This window comes from Oncorhynchus masou, chromosome 32 (genome assembly GCF_036934945.1).
Source record: "Oncorhynchus masou masou isolate Uvic2021 chromosome 32, UVic_Omas_1.1, whole genome shotgun sequence".
NCBI lineage: Eukaryota > Metazoa > Chordata > Actinopteri > Salmoniformes > Salmonidae > Oncorhynchus > Oncorhynchus masou.
In genome coordinates, this window is record NC_088243.1 from 35361193 (window position 1) to 35371152 (window position 9960).

Sequence of the window (9960 nt, forward strand, 5' to 3'; positions counted from 1 at the left end):
TAATGTCAACACACACACACCTCCTCCCACCCTCATGTGCGCCTGACTTTTTCTGAAAATGGGGGTGCAAACACTGGGGGGTAAGTTTTCCTGCAATGCTGTGCTGTTTCTTAACAGGGGGAATCCATATTTATGAACAGAACACAGCTATTTTTCTTAGGTTTTGACACAATAACTGACACTGAAAACGTGTTTTCGTGACTAGATTACTAATCTACTCCCTTCCTTCTATTTATTGACAGGTCTGAACCCGTGTGACTGACACACATCCTTCTCCTTCCACAATAATGTAGTACAATTTTCAAATGTGAACTTTGATTTATCTTTGAACAATTTTCTTTCTCAATACAACAGTGTTATCTGGAAGGGCAATGAACACGAACTCTCAACTTGAAAAAGCAAATTGGAGTTTTGCTTTTGAATTTGGTCATTGATTATGTTCACATAAAAATGATGTTGCAAACATATGATAAATGCGGCCCCGAATATGCAACTGAAATAATAACATGTAACTCTAGTAATATGGGTCATATTTCAACATGAACCCTGTCTCCTACCATTTCTTTCATAAAGGCTACTTCATACAACAACAACAATAATTGTGAGCTACTCATATACAGCCTGCATATTTTGTTATTGTGTAGGCCTAATTTGATAAATAGAAACAAAGAACAGCACTACATATATAATGTAATTGAGTTTTGGTTCTTAAAACCACACATTTGGAACAAAAAAAATCATTTGACTGTACTCTACCTTGAGAATCTTTCCTTTTTAAGATGAGAGAAAATACACATTTTTTTTCATTTGAACAAATATGTAGCCTGCAGCTCGGCTACCATAAATGATTGTCATTTTGAACAACAACCAAAGTGAGTGGGCTACGTATCTGACAACAAAATTGTGAAGAAACAGAATAATCATGAAAAGTATGAGGAATAACAAAAGATGAATAAAAAAAAGTGTATTCTCAACAAGCACACCAATATTGACCATTCTGCTTTTCCTCCAACATGGACTTTTATTGGCGCCATTGTTTGAAGCACTGTCACCATGAATTTGTTTGTTTTTTAATTGACTTGTATATTTCATTTCCTCTACATCATATTATAACTCCTGACAAATGTAAATGCTTACTTTGTTACTATTGAAACACAGTAAATGCCAATGTAAAAGTCAGCATACGTATTTGATTCAAAAAGGCTAGAAATGACTTATTTTGTCTATATGACTTACCAAGCCAAGCAGAGCTGTTTGTTTTATTGGGATACAAATGATCCTGTGCTTTTTAATTTGGTGCATAGGCACATACAGTACATGCTGTACACAGCTTGGCTACATTGTAACCGCAAAGCGGCCAAGGTCCGCTTGCATATGGGGTAACCCAGGACTGTTCGTTTTGTAACTAACAGTCATTCAACAGATATAATGATGTCATTTTAGGCCTACTGATCATTTCTCAATTGCGAGCTATCATTGACAGCCTGTGAGCTGCCGGACATGCAGGTTTGTGCAAAGATGCAACCTTTGGTAGTCTGATACTCAAGAGTCAGAGTGTTACGGTTTTCTGTATGGGAAGGAGAGTCGGACCAAAATGCGGTGTGTAGATTACGATTCATTTTTAATGACGAACACACTAAACACAAACACTACAAAACAATAAACGTAATGAACGTAACAAAATCCAAAACAGCCTATACTTGTGTAAACAAACACAGAACAAGGACATAAGGACAATCACCCATGAAACACTCAAAGAATATGGCTTCCTAAATATGGTTCCCAATCAGAGACAACGATAAACACCTGCCTCTGATTGAGAACCACTTCAGACAGCCATAGACTTATCTAGAACACCCCACTAAGCTACAATCCCAATACAAAACACACCACATACAAAAACCCATGCCACACCCTGGCCTGACCAAATAAATGAAGAAAAACACAAAATACTTAGACCAGGGCGTGACAGAACCCCCCCCAAGGTGCGTACTCCCGGCCGCACACCAAAACCCATAGGGGAGGGTCCGGGTGGGCGTCTGTCCACGGTGGCGGCTCCGGCGCGGGACGTGGACCCCACTCTAACAAAGTTTTAGTCCATCCTCCTCTTGTCCTTAGATAGGCGACCCTCGCCACCAACCATGGCCTAGTAGTCCTCACCCAGGACCCCACTGGACTGAGAGGCAGCTCGGGACTGAGGGGCAGCTCGGGACTGAGGGGCAGCTCGGGACCGCCAACCATGGCCTAGTAGTCCTCACCCAGGACCCCACTGGACTGAGAGGCAGCTCGGGACTGAGGGGCAGCTCGGGACCGAGGGGCAGCTCGGGACCGAGGGGCAGCTCGGGACCGAGAGGAAGCGGCACTGAGAGGAAGCTCAGGAAGGTAGTTGAATCTGGCAGATCCTGGCTGGCTGGCAGTTCTGGCAGATCCTGGCTGACTGGCGGATCTGGAAGAGTCTGGCTGACTGGCGGATCTGGAAGAGTCTGGCTGACTGGCGGATCTGGAAGAGTCTGGCTGACTGGCGGATCTGGCGGATCCTGGCTGACTGGCGGATCTGGAAGAGTCTGGCTGACTGGCGGATCTAGAAGAGTCTGGCTGACTGGCAGATCTGGCAGAGTCTGGCTGACTGGCAGATCTGGAAGAGTCTGGCTGACTGGCAGATCCTGGCTGACTGGCGGATCTGGAAGAGTCTGGCTGACTGGCGGATCTGGAAGAGTCTGGCTGACTGGCGGATCCTGGCAGACTGGCGGATCTGGAAGAGTCTGGCTGACTGGCGGATCCTGGCAGACTGACGGCTCTGGCTGCTCCATGCTGACTGGCGGCTCTGGCGGCTTCTTGCAGACTGGCAGCTCTGGCGGCTTCTTGCAGACTGGCAGCTCTGGCGGCTCCATGCAGACTGGCAGCTCTGGCTGCTCCATGCAGACTGGCAGCGCTGAACAGGCAGGAGACTCCGGCAGCGCTGTAGAGGCGGAAGGCTCTGGCAGCGCTGGACAGGAGGGAGACTCCGGCAGCGCAGGAGAGGAGAAAGGCTCTGGCAGCGCTGGAGAGGCGAAGCGCACTGTAGGCCTGGTGCGGGGAGCTGCCACCGGAGGGCTGGTGCGTGGAGGTGGTACTGGGTAGACCGGACCGTGCAGGCGCACTGGAGCTCTTGAGCACCGAGCCTGCCCAACCTTACCTGGTTGAATACTCCCGGTCGCTCTGCCAGTGCGGCGAGGTGGAATAGCCCGCACTGGGCTATGTAGGCGAACCGGGGACACCGTGTGCAAGGCTGGTGCCATGTAAGCCGGCCCAAGGAGAAGCACTGGGGAACAGATGCGTAGAGCCGGCTTCATGGCATTTGGCTCGACGCTCAATCTAGCCTGGCCGATACGCGGAGCGTATACCGCACCGGGCTATGCACCCGCACTGGAGACACCGTGTGCACCACAGCATAACACGGTGCCTGCCCGGTCTCTCTAGCCCCCCGGTAACCACAGGAAGTTGGCGTAGGTCTCCTATCTAGCGTCGCCATACTCCCTGTGAGCCCCCCCAAGAAATTTTTGGGGCTGACTCCCGGGCTTCCTTGCCAACTGTGTTGCCTCCTCATACCAGTGCCTCTCCACTTTCACCGCCTCCAGTTCTTCCTTGGGGCAACGATATTCTCCAGGCTGTGCCCAGGGTCCTTCTCCATTTAGGAAGTCCAGAAATCCTTATTATATATCTCCTGCTGCTGTTGCCTGTTGACACGCCGCTTGGTCCTGTTGTGGTGGGTGATTCTGTTACGGTTTTCTGTATGGGAAGGAGAGTCGGACCAAAATGCGGCGTGTAGATTACGATTCATGTTTAATGACGAACACACTAAACACAAACACTACAAAACAATAAAAAAACGAAACAGCCTATACTTGTGTAAACGAACACAGAACAAGGACATAAGGACAATCACCCACGAAACACTCAAAGAATATGGCTGCCTAAATATGGTTCCCAATCAGAGACAACGATAAACACCTGCCTCTGATTGAGAACCCCTTCAGACAGCCATAGACTTATCTAGAACACCCCACTAAGCTACAATCCCAATACAAAACACACCACATACAAAAACCCATGCCACACCCTGGCCTGACCAAATAAATGAAGAAAAACACAAAATACTTAGACCAGGGCGTGACACAGAGGCTGCCACATTACAGGCAAAGTAAGAACCACGATGAGAGCCCCACCTGTTTTGAGCCTCACCTGTTTAGCAAAAACATTATAACAATAAAATACACATGGATGTTTTTGTTGTTTTGTTGCCTGTGTTGCATGTTATTTTGACATTAATACATGTCACATATCAGTTTAAAATCAACCTTTAAAAACAAATGTGTTGAGTTAATAAAGCCACATACAAACATGGTTTCTTTTTTGTTTTCTTGAGTAAAGCAGCTCAGAAATGCAGGTGTTTCACATGTGGAGGGTCGGCCAGCGGATAATACAGAGCATAGGGGTTGGTAATCTTTTCTATTTGTGCCATGATTGGTTGTTCTGGCACTCATGGGGACAACACGTCACTGCCAAATTTACAGGAAGAGCTTGAAAATTCATCCTCCTTGGGTGCTGCCATAGATTTACATTAGAAGTGCCAATCCAAGAAGGCTCAAGGTCATTGACCACAGATAAAATGACACAAAATATATCTAACGTAGCTTTGATTGGACTGGTGTCAACATGTCAACGTCATACTTTCAAAATCTTACCTAGCAAGCTGACAAGCAGTCATCATCATGAATCACATCAACAATCTACTGGCAAATCTTTTTCAAAAAGTCATATGAAGATACATGATCGGATATTGGACATAAACATCACACAACAAGTTCAACAATCAGTGGTTTGATGGAATCAGTGGCTAATTGCAAGTGTTGCAAAGCAATCACTATTTTGCTTCCCCTGCTATTCAGTGGAGAGGGTGTGTGGTACAAGTCTGGGATTAAAGGTATCTTTTGCAATCTTAAAAGAATAAACACTCACACACAACACCATGGGCCAGAAAATGTTGAATAGATTGGCCATGCTGTCAATCCAGCATGACATCTGCCGTGTTCAAAACGACTGTAAACTCGGAACTCGGGAATCTCAGATTTAAGTGAGTTCAAGATAACTGGGAACTCTGGGAAAGAAAACTAGCTCTGACTGGGAAAATATATTTTGAACGGTCATCCAATTCGGAATTCCAAATCGGGAACTCTGGCCTCTTCCTAGAGCTGGGTTGCAGCTATGCTGTCACTGTGGGGCACTGCGGGGCACTACGGTAGTGTTTTAATTGTTTTATCAGAGTGACAGACAGGAGAAACAAGTGGACTAAAGTATTCCTTCCAGTGCAGGCTGAGGCTTGGGCCCAGGCTCCATGCTAGACAGTCAATTACAAGGAGTGGAATGGCCCTGGGGTAAACATATGGGAGGGAGATAACACTCTGCGCTGTGCAGAACCTTCCGGACAGACACTCTCTCTCACAGACCCTGCAACCCTTCAGCCTGCTATAACCTCTACTACACACAGGAGAGAGAGGAGGAGTGTGATGTGAATATTTGTATGAATAGAAATAGATATTCGGTGAATACTACAGAGACTGTATTGGCGATTTTTTTAATCAATATTCAGCATTTGTAGCAGAATGGACAGAACATTATATTGCTTCTGACGGTCTTCTTGGCCTTCAGTTTGCAGGGTTTGATAAGCTGGCTGTCTTGGTTCACATTCTATGTTTTTAACCTTTTACTGCAGTGGTCTAAATCAGGGTCACATAGAGTGATTCTTGGTAGTCTTAAACAAATTTACTTTGAAATAAAAGGGCTTAAAAAGTAGATACCTGTACCATGTCAGATATAGAGTAGACTTGTTCACTTTTGAGTTTGCATCCAAATATTACACTTTACATCACAGAAGAAATATAACACAACTATTTGACATTGAAACACAGTTTTATTTAAACATCTTTATTAATGATTTAATTATTAAAAATATTAGTACATTCTACCCATGAGGTGAAAGAGGGCGCTTTAGGTCATTGACTTCTACACCGAGAAGGAAAACACAATCTTAGTGTTCTGTGTAAAGTGTGATCACATTGTGATCGCTGTAATAACCCATAATCAACACTCCCTCAACGTTTCCTTAACACTAATCCAGCCCCTCCTCCTGCTTCCCAGTTAGACTAATAAATAACAGGGCCATTACAGTAGTCTCCCACCTCTCCCGTGGGTCAAACATGGGGACGACGTGATGTGCTCACACAGTCTCAGCCAGCCCAGCAAATGAATTCACGGAACAATCTCAGGATCAATCACTTCACTTAGCCAATTACGAGATAGCGAGAAAGATGTCCATTACCATAAGGGCCAATCAATAGCCGGAGTCAGAGAGACTTAATGTCTGCCCCTGTGCCACTAGGGGTTACATGGGTTCTAATGGAAGGGGGCGGGCTCACCGCTCTTCTTTGACGGACAGATAGACTGACCTGTCAGATAAATATGGTTACATGATGTCAGGATTAAAAGGTTTAACCTTGAAGATTGTAAATGTGACAACCGTTGTGGTGGTGAGATGATCGCCATGGGAGTCTTTACTGCCTCAATCAGAAAATAGCAAAGCTCTTCTTTTAAATGTTTCACTTTCAGTTTTGTTTGATGTTTGTGGATGTTTTTCAGGAGGCTGTACATCATGAATACTGGTTGTTGATACTTGTGACAGTTGATGTGGAAAAGGAAATGGTTTAGGGATCCAGCACCTCTCTGGCCAGACAGACAGACAGTGGAGGGAGGGTTTCTCTACTTGCCGCAGGTTATTGCCCTCTGTGCCCAGTTTTTCAAAAGTTATCTATCTGGATTTTGCATATCGGATAGGGTTAAATAGAATGTATAGATTGGATGAATCAATTGATTGTATGGGGATTCTCGTTAGATTCATTGTATTTCTATGAATTTAATCATGTCCGAATAGATCATTTTTGAAAAACTGGGCCCCGGGGTCCTTATTGCACGGTATTATCTCTCGGACACCCCCCCATTCATCATTATTCAACACTCAACATCTATCTCTTTCTCTTTCTGTTTTTCACTCTCTGCCCCTTCTCTCTCTCTCTGCCCCTTCTCTCTCTCTGCCCCTTCTCTCTCTCTCTGCCTGCCTGCCTCTCTCTCTCTCTCTCTCTCTCTCCAGCCCTTCCCATGTTTATGCCTGTAGTATGAGCACAATTCTATTGGTTGTATCTTATATATGCTGTGGACGTATCCACTGTAGTTGTAGTCTGACAAAAGACCATGTCCCTACTCAAGGTCAGCTCAATGCCTCAGTATGTGAAGCAGAGTGTCCTTGTAAGCTGGAACATTTAACTGTGCTGCAGCATTATAGATAATACATTGAGTGTACCCCTTTAGTCCTCAGAACAGCCTCAATTCATCAGGGGCATGGACTACAAGGTGTTAAAAGTGTTCCACAGGGATGCTGGCCCATGTTGACTCCACTGCTTCCCACAGTTGTGTTAAGTTGGCTGGATGTCCTTTGGGTGGTGGACCATTCTTGATACACACAGGAAACTGTTGATCATGAAAAACCCAGCAGCATTGCAGCTCTTGACACACTCAAACCGATGTGCCTGGCACCTGATACCATATCCAGTTCAAAGGCACTTAAATATGTGTGTCTTGCCTGTTCACCCTCTGAATGGCAAACATACACAATCCGCGTCTCAATTGTCTCGAAGCCTTAAAGTCCTTCTTTAAACTGTCTCCTCCACTTCGTCTACACCTATTGAAGTGGATTTGAGAGGTGACATCAATAAGGGATCATATAGCTTTCACCTGGATTCACCTGGTCAGTCTATGTCATGGAAAGAGCAGGTGTTCCTAATGTTTTGAATACTCCGCGTATATTGGATGTACAGTAAAACTCTTTTCTTTTTCTTAAGTTGAATACATCACTTGAACCTGCTGCATTTTTAAGATTGTAAAAGCAAACCGTTACCTAAGAATTCTCTCCTAGTAGACCTGAGGACAACCTCAAAGAGTCCAATAGATTCTTGTGGCATACTTTAGGTCGATAGTGATGGCTCTGCGCTGTACTAAGCCCCTAATGAGGTATTGAACGATGGCTGAATGACTTGAATTTGTATTGTAAAATACCTAGAAATATAATGCATCCATTTCCTTCAACATACTGTTATTGCCAATGTACTGGACAATAGTTAGATGGATGCAGAAAGAAATTGCTGCAGCTGAAAGTTAATGGGACCTGAGAGAGGCTACACTGCGTGGTGTTGTAGTTAAATGCTGCAGTAGATAAGAAACAAAGGGTTTTGCAGATGAGGACAAAGGTTAGGGTTAAGGTTAAGACTAAAAGCCTTTTGTAGAAGACGTTGAGTAGAGAGATATTCAAATGCTGAATTGAAAAACAGTTCTCATCTCATTTATATTGAGATTCCCTAAGACTCATCTTTCAGCAAATCTCATGCTGGTGTCTCCCGTAGTTTTGGAACCTGGTGATTTACCTGTTAACCTAAAGGTCGATGTCCACCCTCATCGTGGAAATCTAATGAGCATAATAAAAACACCCCCATAACAATCTGTCAGTTTAAGCAAAAGAGATATATTTCAAAAAAGCATTGGACTCGTCTCAATCCACCACACTTGCCTATGTCGCAATTCTACATCAGCCGTGAAAGGTGACAGGCTGGAGTGGTGTTTGTCAGACTATGAGGTGGCCCACACAAAATCGTCTGTAGGGTCCGAATGAGGACACTCTCACTCTCACGATGGTGTTCTCCATTTCTCTCTACGGCCCCCACGAGCATCTTGGGACTCATCTGAAGTCAGTACAGCCGATCTGCCAACTTCTGTCCGTAGAGTCTGAACAGTTTGGGCTACACACCTCAGTGACCCCCGACCCCCCCCCCTGTTAAAACGAGACTCTCACGAGCACCTACATATTTTTCTCTAGGACGCCTGCAGGCCTCACGAGACTTGTCTGTGGGTCCCCCGGTACCACTTGTACGGAATGTATGGAAGCATATATGGACTTTGTTTAGTGCAAAAAATAAGCAGTTAAATACATGTAAAAAGAAATTATACAAATGTTTCCTTTCTTATATCTCTCAGATATAGGACACTTCAGAACAAACTTCCTTTTGATTTTCTGTGGGGACTGTTGTTCCATGTAGTGAATACTTCAAGGGGACTTAAAATTGTAAATCAAATAGCTGAATTATCATTGGTATGACCTTCTTAATACAATTCCTTAGTAGAACCCCCCTCACCCTCCCCTGGTATAGACAGGGCTTAGACTCTAATGGGTTAAACGTTTTTTAATGAAAATCACATTCATCTACAATTTTCCCTCCTTTTCAGGCATCAACATTGGAATCAGGTCAACTTGATTATCCCAGTTCTAGCCGAGGTCATTGAGATGAATATATCATGACGATGTGTTTTGGGGTACAGTAGATTGCCTATTCAGTCTCCCCTACAGTAGTCAGTCAGGTGTGTTGGATGGCAGGGTGAGTCTGCAAGGGGAAGCAGTGCATCAGAATGTTGCAGCAGACAGAAACACAGAGACACCGCTCATAAGGACCAGGATGAGCCTACACACATTATTACCGCAGTCAGGCCGACGTTCATCTTCATCAATTCTTAAACTCATAAGACTCCTTGCCTCTCTCACTCTCCAAATTGTACCATCTATCAGCCAGCTCCCCTTCTCTTCCCTTCCTCTCCCACCTGTCCTCACTCTCTCTCTCCCTCTTTCTGCAGGAGACGGAGTGGCAGTGGATCGTCAAATTATCCCGAGGCTGTGAGAGGCTGGGCTTTTTTTTGCAGGTGGTAATGACTAACAGCCCCCCTCTCTTTCTCTCCCCTTCACCCCCATCTCTCTTTCCTCTCCCAATCAACCCCTTCTCTCCTCCTCTCCCAATCACCCCCTTCTCTCTTCCTCTTCCAATCACC